The following is an 18503-nucleotide window of genomic DNA, read 5'->3' as shown; positions in this document are numbered from 1 at the left end:
CAGACGCCAGGTCACTTCGCATAAATTCAGCCGAATTTAACACAGAGCAGACAGGAAATCAGACAGCGATACAACATTAAAACATCTGGTTAATTGTCAGAATAAAACACTGTTTATGTCTGATCGTATTTTACTTAACTACATCAACAAAACGTCAAAATGAGCGGATCCAGGCCTGTACTAACAGGTCAAAGGTTTTTGGAGGTCACTACCAGCAACATGTACGAGGAGAAGCTAATATGGGAGGTGGAAAACCACAAAATTATTTATGACACCACACCTTTTATAAGGACAACCATAGAAAGGGAGTTTGGGAGTTATGGCAGTGAATCGACATCACTATAATTAATCCATGGAGTGAATGGAGTTATTACTTCTTCTTCTGTACAGATACAATGCACGTGATTCTGTTATTACTGCAGGAACTCCTCAGTCTCGCCGTGCCTGACTCAAAACGCAACCAGTAGGGATTGACGTACAACGAAGCACAGAGCAAAACCGCAGCGGAGCCGTCATGCAACACACATGCAAATGGTGGAAATCCGAGGTTAGTCTGCATCAACACAGCTGGTGCTATCCATAATTACAGGTAGCAGCCAGTTGCCATCAAAACTGAAAATAAAAGTATTTGTTATGGCAGTAGCAATAAGTATGCAGTTCTCTGGGTGCTTGGTGGCTCTAGAGTGGGTGCCCCATGTGCAGAGGTTGTGTCGGTTCGATTCTGGCCTTGGTCCTTTGCTGCATGTCGCCCCCTCTCACTCTTCCCCTTTCACAATAGAATTGTCCTATCAATTAAAGGCAATTAAACCCCCCCAAAAAAATCGTTAAGTATCTAGTTCTCATTCTCATGGATTCATGAATAGAACTGACTTGAAAACTAGCAGCTGTGCAGATAAGAAGAGACAAAAAAAAAGGTTTTGCAGGCTGACAACCAAAAATGTGCAAAGGTAACCGATTTTTTCAGCAGTGTACAGCAGCAGCTGATGATGAGCACACAGCAAGAATTCTGAGACAAAAACATCAGAGAGGCCTGAGCAGCCAGCAGCAGGTTCTGTGCTGTGCTTACATGCTCTGTGGTGTGAATTGGCTAAAACTAATAAAAAGATTGCCTCATATGGCCACAAAAAAAGGAAACACAATGACAAAGTTGAACAAAAGATATTTATTTAATCAAATTAACCCAAATCAGACCAAATTTAATGTTAGCTAAACATGTATAGTGTGGTGTGTGAAAGTCAGTGGTGTCAGCAGTGTGTGTGAATTGAGTGAAAATGCATGCAGGTGTTGTAAACCAAACCAAAGAGGGGCAGGAGACACAGCAGCAGAGTGGAGGTTCAGCCAAAGAGCAAGCTGTTAGCTGCACACATATTTATATACCCTAAAACACTCTCAGGTGTTCCCAGTTGCTCTAAGAAGCTCCTGCCTGAAAGCAGAGCACACACAGGCCCTGTTCATACCAGGTATTAACATACGCTCTGGGTGATCCCATCACAAGTGGACAGCATTAAAAACACGTGTAAATGACCCATCGAGACACACTGTGATCTGATCACTCAAACCACTTGCCAAGGTGGTCTGGATTTAGAGCTGAGATAGAGAACTCTCAATCCAGACCACCTTGGCAAGGGGTCCTGACGGGTCCCAGCTGGTCCTGAAAAACCCAATGCGGTGAAAATATGTGCGAATTGACTACGTCGTATAGGGCTTGGGCTGTGGGAAAAAAAAAAATCTTTTACAAAAATAAATAAAAAATATTAATAGTGAGCACTTTCCCCTTAAAGTTTTTCCCTATTACAAATGTCCTGAAACATAGACCCTGTTTGTTAGAACTCCACACACAAAAACAAAATTAGACACATAAAATACAAAACATCTTGCATCTCTTGTTAAAGTAAACTCTACATTCAAAACTATATAGACTCTTGCATCAAAACTTTACACACAAACAGCAAATTAGATACTTCCACAGCCAACTGCACACAGCTGTGCTAAATCTGAAACACTTTGAACATTTCTACTTTTCTAATGATATGTGCTAAGTATAAAAACGTTATTGCTATATGTCATTTTCATTTCAATTCAATTCAAATTTATTTACAAAGCCCATTATCACAAAACACAGTTTGCCTCAGAGGGCTTAACAGCCTACGACATCCCTCTGACCTTAGACCCTCACATTGTCTAAGGAAAAACTCCTCCCAAAAAAACTGTAACGGGGGAAAAAATGGTAGAAACCTCAGGAAGAGTGACTGAGGAGGGATCCCTCTTCCAGGACGGACAGATGCGCAATAGATGTCCTAAATAACAATTAAATTACATTTATAGCATGCTGTAAAAATAAACACAATTGCAATGGGGAAACAAAATTGGTTTATTCCCAATATTCAACTGAAGAAGACATGGACAGCTAAAACAAAATAAAGTACAGTAGCACAGAATTACAGTTACTGTCCATCCTTTCTCCAATGTGGATCTGGCCACAGAACCTCGTCAACATCACAAGACCTCTCTGACCAACCATCGTCTTGAGTGGCGGAACCAGCCCTGGCATACCTCCACATCAGTGTCACCACAGGCCTCTTCCATTGCCTGAGTGAGAGTTGCACATTGGAAAGGTTGATGGTCATAGACCTTCCAGCGCCACGCCGAAAAGAACTCCTCAATAGGATTCAGGAAAGGAGAGTCAGGTGCATGTTGAACCAATCTAGTGTAACAGGGTCAGTTATACACTAGCAATGTGTGTATTTTAAATGTATTATTGTCATAATTACACAAAAACAGTGTGTATGTGTAAGTTTGTTTTATTTATGTTTGGTTTTAGTTAATACCTGACCGTTTAATCTTCCGGGTCTGTAAGTGGAACCTTTGTTCCAGGTTGTACCCCTACGGGCACATTATGGTGTAACGCCGCCTTTATAAGTAGCGTTTTCGCGCCAATTCGCTTCCCTTTTGTCACCGATCTCCATGGGAGAGGTAAGCGAATCCGCAGTCCGAGGAAATGTCTTCCTTAACATGTGCTAATTACATTTTCAAGTTCACTGGCTAGCTTGAACACATTGCGAGACACTTACTTTGCACTGAAACATATGTTTGTGTTGTTTGATTCGTGTAGGGGCGTGTTTTGTGGTAATTGACCGGAGGATTTGTGTGTTTTACGCTGTTTCGTCAGGTATGTTATGTTCTTTTTTTTAAATTATTTAATCTATAATTTGTGTTGTTCCCTTTTGTCACCGATCTCCGTGGGAGAGGGGCGTGTTTTGTGGTAATTGACCGGAGGATTTGTGTGTTTTACGCTGTTTCGTCAGGAGCCATTAAAGAATAAATGGAGACCGCCTCCAAAAAGATCGACGTATGAGTCTTTTCTTCAACACAACGCAGAGTCAGACACGCCGGTCACACTTGGTGCAGTAACCACCGGTTACACTAGTTCCAGAGGAGCCCAGTGGAAACTCACATTGTCCCATATGATAACAAATATGGAGTCCCCTGGCACATTCTCCTGGTCATTTGGAACAAGTATGCCATGCAGGGTGTCAAGGAATCAGAGAATATGGCATGGTGGTGGACACCATCCTGGCACCATTGCAGCACGTGATATTTCCACCACACTGCCCAGGAACACGGACAATGGCACACCGCCCAATGATGTTTCTTTCCCAGCATCTGCTTTTGGTTAGATTGAAGCTAACCTCATTGATAGATATGAAAATGTGCTCGTCTGCAGCAGCAAGCTCCTTGAATCTCTGAGACAGTCAGGAAAAGAAAGAATAGCAGCACGGAAATACAGTAAACTGGAATACAGTACCAATAGTGCACAGCACAACAGGCTAAGGTATATACTGGAAAATGTAACTTACTTGTACATAATCGTGGCATTGCTTCACTATTTTAGTGTTCCTTTCAAATGGCACTCTGTACAGCTTTTTCATGTGCAGTTGATTCTGCTTCAGTAGAAGGCCTAGTGTGGACTAATTTACCCTGTGTCTGCTGTTGAATGTTGTGTTGTCAGTAAGCTGTTGTTGTTTGATATGTTGTTCCTGTTCTTGTGTGAATGGGGGATTTCTTCCTCCTTTGGGGGGTTGCCTCACAATCCTGCAGAAACAGAATGAAAATATTTTGGGTCTATTATGAGATCTCCTTGTGAAATACTGTAAAATTGTATATAGATGGTAAGATTCCTTACCTGTTCTCATTTTGAATTGCCAAATGACACCTGCAACAGTGTAGCGGCACCAAATTGGGTTGAACCCTCTAACCAGCCTTTCGGAGGGTCAACCCATGGTTGATGACATTTTCGAGCAAAGAAGCGTTGGACTCAACTGTAAAAATTCTCCTATTTCTTCAGACTTGTCCTCTTACCACTCCTCATCCTCTTCCTCCTCCTGCTCCTCTTCATCCTTGTCCTCTTCCACCTCCTGCTCCTGCTCCTCTTCCTCCTTCCCCTCTTGCTCCTCTTCCTTGTTGTCGTCTTACTCAAACTGAACACATCTTCCTCCATTGTTATGCACACCAAAGAGCAAACCTGACTCCTATTTATGCTGTTCAAGTTCTAAAATGTTCTGTGTGATCTGACTGGTTCCATGTGTCCTCACATGTGCATTCTGAGTGCTGGTGATTGCTAATTGAGTACGATGTTTCAGTGGGAGTGGCAGTGTTTAGCAATTACCACACACGGTCTTTCAGTTTTGAATGATGTGTCTAATATAGTGTGTTGGTATTTCAATTTCAGTGGTATTTTGTAAATCACTGTGTGTAGTGTTTTGCAAGAAATGTGAGGCTGACAATGTACTTATAGTTGTGCTAATCTGGGCTGTGGTTTTCCTCCTTGTGTGTTGGGTCTCATTAATTATGGAATATTTTTAATTTTAGTATATAAGCAATTGTAAAAAACTGTAATTTATTAAATTCTTTTTTTTAAAAAAGTGAATCCAAAATATAGCCTATTATCAAAATATGTTATAGATACTATATATTCATTGACTGACTGATATCACATCCCATTTCAGCAGCTCCCTCTCGTTCTGCAAGCAGGGAGAGGTGGGTTTCCATTACAAATTTGTACAAAACTCAAACAATATTTTCTAAATGTTGATAAAACAAAACTTGCAAGAAGACTGCATTTCCAGTGAGTGCTGTTCTGTGACTTCTCCTCTGGCAATATTACTCCAAGAAGCATGGCGATGGATGTTCAAAACATTAGCAGGATTATTTCTATGAGAGCCACCGCGCTAGGGTTGGGGTTAGGGTTTACTTTCCAATCCAAGGCCACGTAGGGGAGTTATGGAGCCATAATTTTGAAGAGTTCTGCAATGCAATAACACCTCTTGTAGCGCCTGCTGCATCATGCCCAAGGGAGCCAGTTCCTGCGGACAAGCACATAGCCATAGCATCATGTGACCTAGAAAAGCCAGAAAAGTATTGCCATTGCAGTTTTGCCAAATATGGCTTTTTCAAATTGCCTAAAATATACCACCTTATGCCAGCGTAAAAACTTTCTAGCACATGTAGATGCAGCAGCCAGTAGCTCCTCAAATCCTTGCTACTTTTTTGCTATATTTTTCTATTTTTTCTGACACCATGACCCCTTGTGCTGAAGCACAACTTTTCTACAATAGAGAAGCACTTATCAGCATCTGGAAAAGTTGTGTGGGTTTTGGACTGAACGCAGCAGACCGCAAGAGGATCCCCACCGGTGGCATGTGCTGAGTGGCAAGTCAGACCAGTGGGGAAAAACGAAACCAAAAGCACTGGAAAAAGAGAGGGAGGTGAGCCGGCACCGGGGGCGAGGCTGACCTGACTTGGACCGGCTGGCTAATGTCTGGTTGCAGGAGAGTGAAGTGGATGAGATGCGATTAAGGCTCACTCAGCAATGGGAGATCAGGGACTGTGCTTGTGCTCACGTAACCATTGAGCCTTTATCCTGTGTATTTTAATAGTTTCAACAATACTCTTAACTTTGAAAATTAACAATTTCATTTGGTAGTTTGTATTCAAAAAAATGGATGAAATCCAGACCGACTGTGTATTTTTTAAAAAGTTTTCTTACACCCCTTATAATCACAAGGTCTTGTGAGCATACATCAGTGTACGATACATCATTCTATTCTAATAGACAATGTGTCAGTTGTTAAATCACATTTAAAGTTCATCAAAGTTGGATGTGAAACTCAGGAATAGATCAAGTGAATGTTGAAGAATTGTTTAAACAAATACACTGAGGCTGTGTGCTGCAGTGAAGAACAGGTGAGATTTGATTGTCAAACAGGAGTGATGGCAGCTTTGCCTGTCCCCATGTCTGTAGATTTGATCTGACTTACACGAATGCTAATCCTCACACATGCCACATTCGTAGCGCTTGCATGTAAATATGTGATAAATAGTGAATGTCTGCCGCTAGTGGCCCCCAGGGGCTGAAAGCTCCACTCATGTTTGCTTCACTGAGCTGTGAGACAGCTCCTGACAATGCACCATCTGTCTTTCCCCTTTTATCGCCATGGTAATCTGACTAATCATTAGTATAAGTGAACAGAGCAGTCACTCTGGCCAAGCTGCCACTCACGCATCATTCAGCTCTACACTGAGGACATGTGGAATCTCTGAGGCAGCTCTGCTATTGACTGACCCTGGGTCAGTGGCTAACACCTTGTTCCCTCTGTAACCTGTTGCCCCCAATCACTACCATACTTCTCCTTACCTCTAAGAAAAACACTACCTGAGAGTGTGTTTGAGACAGATGACTGGTTGTCAGAGGGCAGATATTTGTGCACATTCACCATGTTTGATGTTTTTGACCCTGTCTTCTTTAAAACCTTGGGGTGCCACTGTTGACATTTCTTGTTTCTCCTTTTACATTTTTGTTTTGTACTGCACACAAAATGGTAGATTTCAAAAATGAACCCAGCTCAATTCTCTCAATGTGTTTTCATGCTTTATACACAGATTATTTTTAATAGGTCCTTTACATGAAAATGAAAATATTGTTGCAATTGCTTTATTGCATTGTGTATGTGTTCATTCTATTTTCTCCTCACATGTTTAAAAATCCAGGACTGATTCATCTTTATCACAACTTTTTTTTTGTGTTTTTCCTCATGAATTTTAGAACCCCAACTATAAGTTTAAATGCAAAGACAATGTGCATATTACTTCATTTACATGAATTTGACAAGCTAACAGCTTGTTGACATGTTTATTTTCACTACCATGTGAATGCTAATTTTAGCTGGCTTACAACATTAGCACTCAGCATGTGATTGTTGAGTGTTTATGTGTTAGTGTGACAGCTTAGCTTCTGACTGTTCTCAAAGCTGACCAGGAACTAAGTTCTTCTTGATATTTTATTCCAGATCACTCAAATTTTCTTCTCGTCTTCTAGATCATCCATCCATCCATCCATCCAATTTTATCCACTTATTTGGGGCCGAGTCGTGTTGGCTGCAGGCTGAGCAAATTACTCCAGACATCCCTGTTCCCAGCAACACTTTCCAGCTCCTTCTGGGGGACCCTGTTGTGTTCCCAGGTCAGACAAGATATATAATCCCTCAAGGATGTTTTTGGTCTGCCCCTGGGACTCCTAACAGTTGGTTGGACGCAACGGTGACCTGTAATGGGAGGCGCCCAGAAGGCATCCTAAACTAGAGTTCTGCAACCCTCAGGATGGGTTGCAGACCTCTAGTTTAGGATGCCTTCTGGGCCCTATGGAACCCAAGGCCTAACCCTGGGTAGGACCAGGTCAGGCTTTATTTTAATGTATGATTTATTTATGACGTTTTCAACATAAGGAGCATACATTGAATACAAAAACCTTCACATGAATATGGATAATTAATTAAGGAAAGATCTGTAGATATAGGGGTGCTCAGTTAGTTACAAGTTAAACAAAATAGGATGGCAGAGAAAGGTCAATGAGTAGGACACCAAAAAGGCCAACTAAGGGTGAGGGGTGAATGTTGGCAGATATAATGGACAAAAGAGAGTCGAAAACAGATTTCCAAAATGAAGACAGGGCCGGACAGGTCCAAAACATATGGGTTAGATTAACTGGGCCTTGATGACATTTATCACTGTTTAGATTGGTCCCGGAATAGATGACTACTTTACACTGCAAAACCCTGTGACACACACAAATGGATGATGTGTGGATCCTTTTCAAAACTGACTGCCAAACCTCAGTGTCTATCTCTATATTAAGATCACTGGACCAAGTACTACGTAGACTGTCAGAGTCCGAGGTTAGACGTGGGAAAAATGTTATACAACTTGGAAATGCTACCTTTGAGATGGGGATTAGTATTAAATATACGGTTAACCAAGGGAGAAGGAGGGATTGCAGAGAAACCAGGGAAATGTTTACGAGTAAAATGTCGGATTTGTAAGTATCTAAAGTTGTGGGTCTTTGGCAAATTAAAGACATGAATTAACTGATCAAAAGATGCAAAGGTTCCATCAATGTAAAGGTGCCTCACAGAGACAATCCCATGCTCTTCCCAAGTTGCAAAAGCTCCATCAGTAATAGAAGGAGGAAACAGAGGATTAGAATGTATAGGGGATAGGAGGGATGTTGCCTGGAAACCAAAGTGACATTTGAGTTGAGACCAGATCTTGAGACAGTTTTGGATTCTAATATTACTGGAGTGTTTTGATGATTGTAGTGTCATTGGGAGACACAAGAGGGACATGAGGGAGGAAGAACTGCATGAAGCCTCTTCGATCTGCAGCCACGGTGGGGGCTGATTTATAGTGCCTCGCCAGTACAATATAGTTTGAATATTTGCAGCCCAATAATAAAATAAAAAGTTAGGTAAGGCTGGGGCGCCCAGTAGCTCAGGTGGTAGGGCAGGCGCCCCAAGTACAGAGGCTGTGTCCTCACTGCAGCGGCCGTGGGTTTGATTCCGGCCTTGGCCCTTTGCTGCTTGTTATCCCCACTCTCTCTCCCCTTTACACCCTATATCTGTCCTGTCTCAAATAAAGGCAAAACCCAAAAAAAAAAAAGTTAGGTAAGGCTAACTTGCCCAATTCTTTGTTTGTTTGTAAAATAGTTTCGCAAATTCTGAGGACTTTTCAATTCCATAAAAACTGAGAGATAGAGCTATCAAGGGATGTGAACAATTTTTGGGGGATGAGGATAGGAATACATTGAAAGACGTACAGGATTTAGGGAAGAACATTCATTTTTGTACAGTTTATCCGACCAGCGAGAGAAAGAGGTATGAGAGACCAGCGATGAAAGTCCTGAGTTAGTCGGCTAATCAAAGAAGAAAAAGTTTATTTAAACAGATCTGAATAGTTCCTGGTTACACAGATGCCCAGATACTTAAACCTACCGCAAGATGTCTTTAAAGGCAGTTTTGAGAGGGGGCAGGCTGTGGCTGCAGCATTAACGGGCATGAGCACAGTTTTATCAAAATTTAATTTATATCCAGAAATTTGCCCAAATTCATTCAACAGAGCTAGCATTGGAGGGATAGATCTGTCTGAGTCAGAGGTGAACAGCAAAAAGTCATCAGCATACAGGGCCAATTTATGTTCAAAGCCATCCCTAAAAATGCCCAGCATCTGACTGGACCTGAGGGCCACTGCTAATGGTTCAATGGTCATGGCAAAAAGCAATGGAGAGAGTGGACAACCTTGCCGTGTTCCACGTTTGAGAGGAAAATAGTTGGAATAATCATTGTTTGTATGGATGCAAGCTAGTGGGTAAGAGTACAAGAGCTTAATCCATGAAATAATTTTTTTCCCAAATCCAAATTGCTTTAATGTGAAAAACAAGTAGAGCCACTCCACACCAAAATGCTGTCAAATGCCTTCTCGGCATCAACTGAAATAACCAATTCAGGGGAGTCTGAAGACGTTTGTGAAATAATAGTTGGCAGGACACACTCTAAACACCTTGCGAGCATCTTAGCTAATAGCTTGACGTCAGCACAAATCAAAGAAATAGGACGATAGTTACTGCAAAAAAGGGGATCTTTGTCCTTTTTTAATATAAGAGAGATTATAGCCTGACGTAACGTAGGGGGGAGTATGCCAAGTTGCAAAGATTCGTTAAACATGTTAAGCAACAATGGTGATGGTTTATCAGCAAACGTTTTCCAAAATTCAACAGGGAAGTCATCAGGGCCCGGGCATTTCCCATTCTGCATCAACAAGCTTGCTTAATTTCACCAACTGTGAAGGGTTCATCCAACCTAGAGGATGTTTCAAGATTAATAGAGGGGATATTTAACCCTCTGATGCATGAATTATGAAAGCCTTGGTCAAGTGTTTTTATACTTCTCAGGACATGAAAAAAAATGTTCAACTTTTTTTTCCCAAAAATATGATTTTTTCATGAAGTTACAAACATGTCCAATCCAGTGGACTACATGCGCCTGAGCACTCAATATAAAACATTGTGAACTTACTGTAAAAATGAATTAACTTGTGTTCTATTGTAAATATACAAACACTTGTTTCTTTAAATGCTTTGAAAAACATTTCAACAATTTTCTGGAAATTTCAACACTGTATACGCACGATGTTTAGGCCTGAATAAGAAAACCAATGACACTCATAGCCATGAATCTTACACTCGAATGTGTCACGATTCCTGCTCCTCTCCCCCTCCTCAGTACTTTTCCATTCACTCTTCCTCTGCTCACTCTACCTGCGGGCCACGCCCACTCTGCCTGCTCTACTCACCTCCAGCTGCATCTCATCAGTAATCAACCCTGTATATAAGCCTGCCACACACACACTCTCATTGCCAGATTGTTCTACGCATTATGCAAGACTCTCCAGCATTCTCCTGCCAGATCTCCGAAAGCCGACCCTGCCTGTCCCCGACCTGCTCTCTTCGCCTGATCCCCGGTAAACCTACCTGCCTCCTGTCCTCGACCACGAGCTCTGTTTTGGCGTCTCTGATCTGCTTCGCTGGTAAAGACCTCTCCGCCTGGCCCCGACGATCCTCCTGGTCCATCCCCATCGGTACCGCTGCATCATCGGACTGCTTACTCGGCTTCGGAACCTCCGCCTGTCCCCGACCACGCTTCCGCCTTCTCCTCGACGGTAACTCCACACGTGCTGTCGAGCTGTTGGGCTACGGGGTTTCCTCCACATCCACGCCGAGTGACGTCAGCTTCGCTCGTTCGATCTCCCTCCAGAGACTGTGTTGTGGGTTCCGACCCGAAGAACGAACTGTATGCTGACTTACCTCATCCTGCTTCGTGTCTGAATTGTGTTGGTCTGAATAAAAGTTATTACCAACTAATCCTGGTTACGGTTGTACTGCATCTGGGTCCTCACCACACCCGTTACAGAATGTGTCAAACCATCTCCAACAGGAGAAACATTATTGTGAGTCTCCACAGTTCTATAAGGATGCAGGACAGTATTACCAAGCCCTTATATTAGCATGTTGGAAGAGAACACGAACTGACATTTTAGTCTCTGCATCTCTGAACACTTCTGTGTTCATCACACCTAGGCTGTATGAAAGTTTGCAAAGCATCCAGGCCACAGTGGCACACAGCATTGCATGCAGATGTATTTGGTCTTCCGTGTGCATGCAGCATCATGGCATCTGTTTGCATTTTTCACCTCTGTGAGTTGGGGCCAGTGATATCCTGTGCCAAACCTGACCTCACGGGCTACTTTGGTGACTGCTCTCCGTTTCACGGGTTGTGGGGTCCCACTGGGTCTTCCTCTTTTGCTTTGCTGGAGGGTGCCACTATTTATCAGTGCACGAGCCACAGAAGCTTTGAAGAGGAGGAGTCTCATCTTTTCCAAACCAGACATCAGGTAGAGGCGCCAGGCATTTACAATGGTCACATCCAAAAAATGAAAAAACACTCGGATGTACCACCTCTTGTTTCGACGTCTGTGGGGGTACATTGCCAGACATTGGTCAACGAGATCAACCCCACCCATGTGTTGATTGTAAAGGGCCACAGAGAAGGGTTTTTGGACCATCATCATCGTTTTTTCCTTCTTGACCCATCTATTGGCAACATCTTCAGGGGACTGGCCAGCACAGGACGAGACCATGTGGATGACTGAACTGTCGAGCCAACGTGTGACAGTGATGTTTGCATTATTGCTGACAACAGAGCAAGCTCCTCTGCCCATTTCTTTCAGTTGTTTTTCACTCTTGAGTTTCTGATTTGCTCCCTTCAGCCTGTTTGCTCTGCATGTACCTGTGCCATAGATGCCTTGGTCTTTCAAGGCCTCGATGACTGGAATGCTGCAGAAGAAGTTATCAAAAAACACCTTGTGATTTTTGTGTTTTATGTCATCACAAAGACGCATCACCACATCTCCAGCCATTCCCAATCCACTGATGCGACCACTACTTGCAGAGCCTTGGTACACTTTGAATCTGTTCATATAGCCTGAGGTTCCTGTCCTCACCCACACTTTCACTCCCCAGGGTTTGGGCTTTTTTGGTATGTACTGTTTGATGGACAGTAGGCCTTTGAAAGGAATGATCTGTTCATCAACTGACTGAAATTCCTCAGGGTCTGCTGCTGCCTTGAATGTCTCCTGAAGTGCGCTTAGCAATGGTCTTATTTTGAAGAGCCTATCTGTGTTCTCTGGCTGGTAAGTCAAGTTATCCACAAAGTGCAGGTATCTCAGGATTTGCTCATATCTGTTTACAGACATGGCATTTGCAATTATTCCAAGATGAAGGCCATCCTCACTAGACCAGTACATTCGTGCCCTAGGATACCGAATGTACCCCATGATCAGGTTGATCCCTAAAAAAATCTGCATTTCTTCTCCTGTCACTGCTAGATTTTCTTTCCCTTTCTGGAGAGCATACAAGTTGGTGTTGTGCACTATATCATCAATGAGATCTGCTGGAAACAGATGTCTGAAGAAATCTATGGGATCTCTTCCCTCCACATTCAATTTCCACTCTCCTAGAAAAGGTGGCAAGTCTCCATCAAAGTCATTGTCTTGGACCTTCCAGATATTTTTGCGGGCTTGAGTATGGTCAGGTGCCATGTGCCCATCTACCAAAACTCCCTGATCATGCTGACCTTCCTCTGCATCCTGCCCCTCATCATCCTCACTTTCTGCATCCTGACTGTCTGTATCTCCATCATCCTCAGCACCTATGTCTCTGTTCTTCTCTGGCAGCCACTCATCATCACTGTTGTCACTACACTCATCATCACTGTCCTCATCATCACTGGAGCTGGACGGAATTTCCTGGACTATTCTGTAGGCTGCCTTATTCTTGCATTTGAAGTCTACGAAATATGATAAAATAATTATTATAGTAACAAACTATCGCGAATCTGCACAAAAAAATTATATTTTAAATGAATAGCTTATAAATATAACAATTATACACTGACTTATAACCAAAACAGTCACAAGAAACAGTGAAGCAATTATATGACTTGTGTTAAAAAATATACTGGGTGGTGCATGATGTCCACTTCATTGGACACATGGTTAATCGTAATTTTCTACATATTGGACATAAAAATTTCATATTCCAAACAGATAATATCCTTCCTTAGATGTTACTGTATATCATCATATTTTTTTTACCAGTGGGGCTCTTCCAGCATAGAAGGATTGACAGGATATGCCAGCAGTGGTCGGCAGGGGTGGCTGTTTGTCGGCCATCTTGGATTCAGAGGAAATTTACTTGCAGTTACACCGACTGACCACTGAATTGACCTCAATGGAGTATGGCAGCAGAGAGCACTCTAGAGGCTAATATGCATTTCCACCATAGAAACTAATGCCTTAAAGGGAAAATGACGTTTTAGTAGCTGTCCACTGCAGTGACCGCTATGCACCAGAGGGTTACGGACCTAAAAAAATGTTTATATTGTGTCTCATCAGATGGGCTGTCAGAAGCATACAACAAGCTATAAAAATCCCTAAATTGGTCATTGATAGTTTGAGGATCAATAGTTATTTCATTGGTGGTATTAATTTGTGTTATATGTTGTGATGAAGAGGACTGTCGAATTTGGTGGGCGAGTAACTTGCCTGGTTTATCTCCGAACTCATAACATTCATGTTGTTTTTTTAAAGTGATTTTGTTGCCTCATTGGAAGCTAGGATGTCAAATTCAGACTTTTTTGTGAGTAATTCTTCAAAAAGATCTGCAGAGAGAAATACTCTTTTCAGTGTTAATCTTCCTCTGGTAAGCTGAATAATATTATATATTATTTCTCCCCGCAAGTAGACTTTGCATGTCTCCCATATTGATGATGCAGAGACAGTTGGATTTACATTAGTGGAAATGAATAGGTCAGTGTGATTGCTCGTAGTTTTAATAAAATCAGGGTCGGTGAGTAATAGCGAATTAAAACGCCAGGGGGATCATGACAGGGACCTACCAGGGAGGGAGGGACCAACTATGACAGTGGCATGATCTGATGTTACTATAGGGCTGTAGGAACATGAGCGGACAGGAGAGTAATTTATTGTCCATTAAAAAGAAATCAATTCGAGAGAAAGTACCATGAACAGGAGAGAAGAAAGAAAACCGTTTTGCAATAGGATTGAAAAAGCGCCAATCATCTGAGACAGCATACTGCTCCATGAACAACTGAACTGCTTTAGAGGATTTAGATGGAGCAGAGGGTTGTTGGATGAACGGTCTAATGAAGGGTTGAGACAACAATTAAAGTCACCTCCAATAATGAGCTGAGAAGAATTTAAGTTAGGAAAAGAAAAAAAACGTTTTTGAAAAACTCTTCATTGTCCCGATTTGGACCATACACATTTGCCAGAATCAGATTATTTCCACAAATCTGCCCTGTAATGACAATAAAGCACCCACTGGGGTCAGATACAACCTGGGATACAGAAAGTGGGACTGATTTGTGAACAAGAATTGCGGCTCCACGGGCCTTACTTGAAAATGAGAGTGGTAAAACTGGCCTACCGACCCTCTGCAAAGTTTAAGATTATCTGATGGCTTGAGGTGGGTTTTCTGCAGAAAAGTGATGTTAGTGTTTAACTGATTTAAATTTGTTACGTTTTGCAGGGAAATTCAGCCCTTTGACATTCCAACTAGTAAATTTTAAAGCACCGCTTGGTGCTGTTGAGGTGTTAGAGCTTAACATAAAATAATACTATGGAACCTGGGTAGGTGTTGTTCCTATAACATCTTGACCCACAAAATTAGCACCCCCTCCCTGTGGTTTTGCAGCACAGAATAACAAGACATGGGTTGACCAAGTTGAATGATGAGCTTGATCCAACTTGTTGGGCACAGCGAGAAACTCTGTGCCGAAGACATCCACAAGAAGTTGAGAGAAGAGATGCAGCTTCACTAGCTTGCCATGTTTTTATGGCCTAAGTTTAGCCAGCTAAGACCCAGCTGGTGATGAACCACTTGTTCCCAGTGACAAGCCCAGTGCAGGAGAGCTACAATGCAGGTGGAATGTGAGTGGGAGAACATGTCCACCACCAACACTATGGACAAAGTGCAGAAATACCTCAGGGTCAGTGATGCGTGGAAAAAAAAAATGACAGAGATGTTCTAGGATGATGGAAACTTCAAAAGGCCTCCTTGCCCTTGTTTGCCAGACTCGCTCTGTCTTCAGCATTCCTGCAAGCATCAGCAGCAACAGAAACTTCAGTTCTGCTGGGAGAGCAGTGGATAAAAGGAGGTTCGCATAGAAGCCATGTATGGTGGAGTCTTTTCGTCCACAACGTATTGAAAGTCTTGAATGGAATGGAATTAAATCACTGTATATAATTCAAGTAATACATCTATAAAAATACACCCGTGGAGTGAATGGAGTTATTACTTTTTCATCTGTACTGATATACTGCGCATGATTATGTAATTTGGCGAGAACTCCTCTGTCTCACCACTCAGCTGATCCGGCAGCGCTGTGCCGTGCTGGACTCAAAACACAATTGTTGAGGATTGACGGATGACGGGGCAGGGAGCATAACCGCAGTGGAGCCGTAATGAAACTCACAGGCAAGCGGTGGAAATCCGGTGTTGAACTCCTTTGTTTCAGTCAGAAACTTTCTCTCTCTCTCTCTCTCCCAACCCAGAGGGGGCAATCCACTGTTGTCCATCAAAGAACCATGGCATCTGACTTGAAGGTGCTGACTCTTATCCCAACTGCTTCACACTCTGTTCCAGTGCACGCCGGAGGTCACGGTTAACTAGTCAATTATTATGTTTATAATACATTGTAAGTACTGTCTCTGGATTAGCTTGAAAATATTTCCCTAGCTAAAAAGTTTTTATCTCATGCAGATGCATCTGAACACATTCACACAGCACAGAGTGAATCATCTGTTACCATCCACTCGTGGAGTGTCACCCCTGTCAAAATTGGGTGGAGCACAAAGTGGAGAGAGTAGGGCGTCACTACAGGTTGGATGTAGAAAGGGAAGAGTTTGGTGATGTCTCAATCCACAGTGCTCACCAATTATCAATTACCCTACAACCCCCCTTGAGGATATTACTAGTTCTTGGAACCAGGGCACACCTTCATGAGTTTAGACAGTTTCCACCGTTGGGTGGAGAAAAAGACAAGGAAGCGTCCTATGGCTGCTGTCGTGGATTTTGAAGACTTCAGAAATTTCATTGCTGCCTCCAACTCTGGGAAATTCAGTGTGGTGGAGTTCTAGAGCAGGAACATCCTGCCATAGAGGGCTGGTTACTCACTGACTCAACTACAGAAGGCACAAAATCTGGCTCAAATGGCTGTTATTCACCTGAGGAGTTGATCAAGAGACATGTTCTTCAAACTCTTGCATGATGAATAGGAGTTCACACAATTGGTCTTCGTCATGGAGAAGTAAGACAGATTAAGAGTAAGCATAAAATTTATTTGTCACATACAGTTATTAATAGTGTACAACTTGAGGTGAAATGTAAATTATGGATGACTCTAGGTGACTCTGGAGTATCCTAAACAGCTTTGACCTGGAGACAAGGGGATAGAGAAGGAGAAGAAGGCACACTAAATATCCAAGCACGGCCCAACGATACCTCCCTCAACTGCTGTCACTTTTGGGAGAATCTGGCTGAAGAGGAATGAACATTTGGGTGGAGTGAACAAACCACACACACACACACACACACACACACACACACACACACACACTCACAAACACAAGTGTGCACACAAGTGCACTCTCCCTCTCTCTCTCTCTCTTTCTCACACACACACACACAAATTACCTGCTTTTTCTGTTGTTGTTTCAACTGTGTGATTTTTTAAATTACTGTTTTTAAAGTATCGTTGGTCTGTAATGAATTACCTTTTGAAGTATTTGTAAATTCTCATGCAAGTCAACATACTAGCATTTAATTATAATAATTCTGTAAAGTGGTTAGATGTCTGGAAAAATGATGACATTGAGGATTTCCATTTCTTTCTTTCTCAAAGTGTGATAGTTAATGAGTAAAACACTGTGATGAAAGGAGCACGGTAACAGAAGATTCTTAATCCTTAGATCCTTAGGTACTACTGAGCAATTTCAACCTTCACAACTTGCAAACATCAATAAAACTATTAAAACTTTAAAAAACAATCAAAATATAGTAAGAAACACAACAGTAAAGTTGGATAAATGCATTTAGTTTGTAGATACTACACTTAACCTTTGCAATAGTGTTTTAATTGTTCGTGGTCATCCAAAGGTAGAGTGCAATATCTGCATTTTTGGGTCATGGTTATTATCTATAAAATTCCTTCCTCTGCCCTTAGACCCTCACATCACCCAAGGAAAAACTCCTGAAAAAGAACCCCTGTAACGGGGGGGAAAAAAAAGGAAGAAACCTCAGGAATATCGGCAGAGGATGATGAGGGATCCCTCTTCCAGGACAGCCAGACGTGCAAAATAGATGTCGTAAATAACAACTGAAATACAATTGTGGCAAAAAAGAAAGAGAAAGAGAGAGGGGGAGGGGGAGAGAGGGGGAGAGAGGCACAGCAATAGCGGAAACAGACGCATGTCATATTACAATAACGATAGGTGTGAAATTATCAAATGCACTCTATGATGATATTGTGGGTGTTGATAAGAGTCTCATGCATATATTGTTATGGAGGTGTCCAAAGGCATGATCACAGCATCAGCGCAACCAGGACCAAGACCACAGTCAGGGCAAGCGTGGGGTACAGTATCAGTGCAGCCACAGCACGAGCACAACCAAAGGCGGGGTCACAGTGCCAGCACAGCTATCACCACGATCAGGCACAGCCAGGATTGCGGCCAGGATACGGGAAAGCTAGGAAACAAGGGAGCAGGAATGCTCCGGAGAGGTAATGGGATAAGCATAGTGCAGTTCAACAGAACCATAATAATAATTAATTAATTAATAATAATGATGCATGCATACATACATATCTATATATATATACACACACACACACACACACACACACACACACACACATCTATAAGAAACATACAAATGAAATCTCCTCATTCAACCCATTAGGAATGAGGGTGTCAACGTAATGTATCCAATAGACATCTCTTTGAAGAATTTTATCCCTATTTCCACCTCTCCGTTG

Source organism: Plectropomus leopardus, chromosome 20, assembly GCF_026936395.1.
Source record: "Plectropomus leopardus strain MGB_pleo_1.0 chromosome 20, ASM2693639v1, whole genome shotgun sequence".
Classification (NCBI taxonomy): Eukaryota; Metazoa; Chordata; class Actinopteri; order Perciformes; family Serranidae; genus Plectropomus; species Plectropomus leopardus.
Note: the sequence above shows the minus strand (reverse complement) of the source record.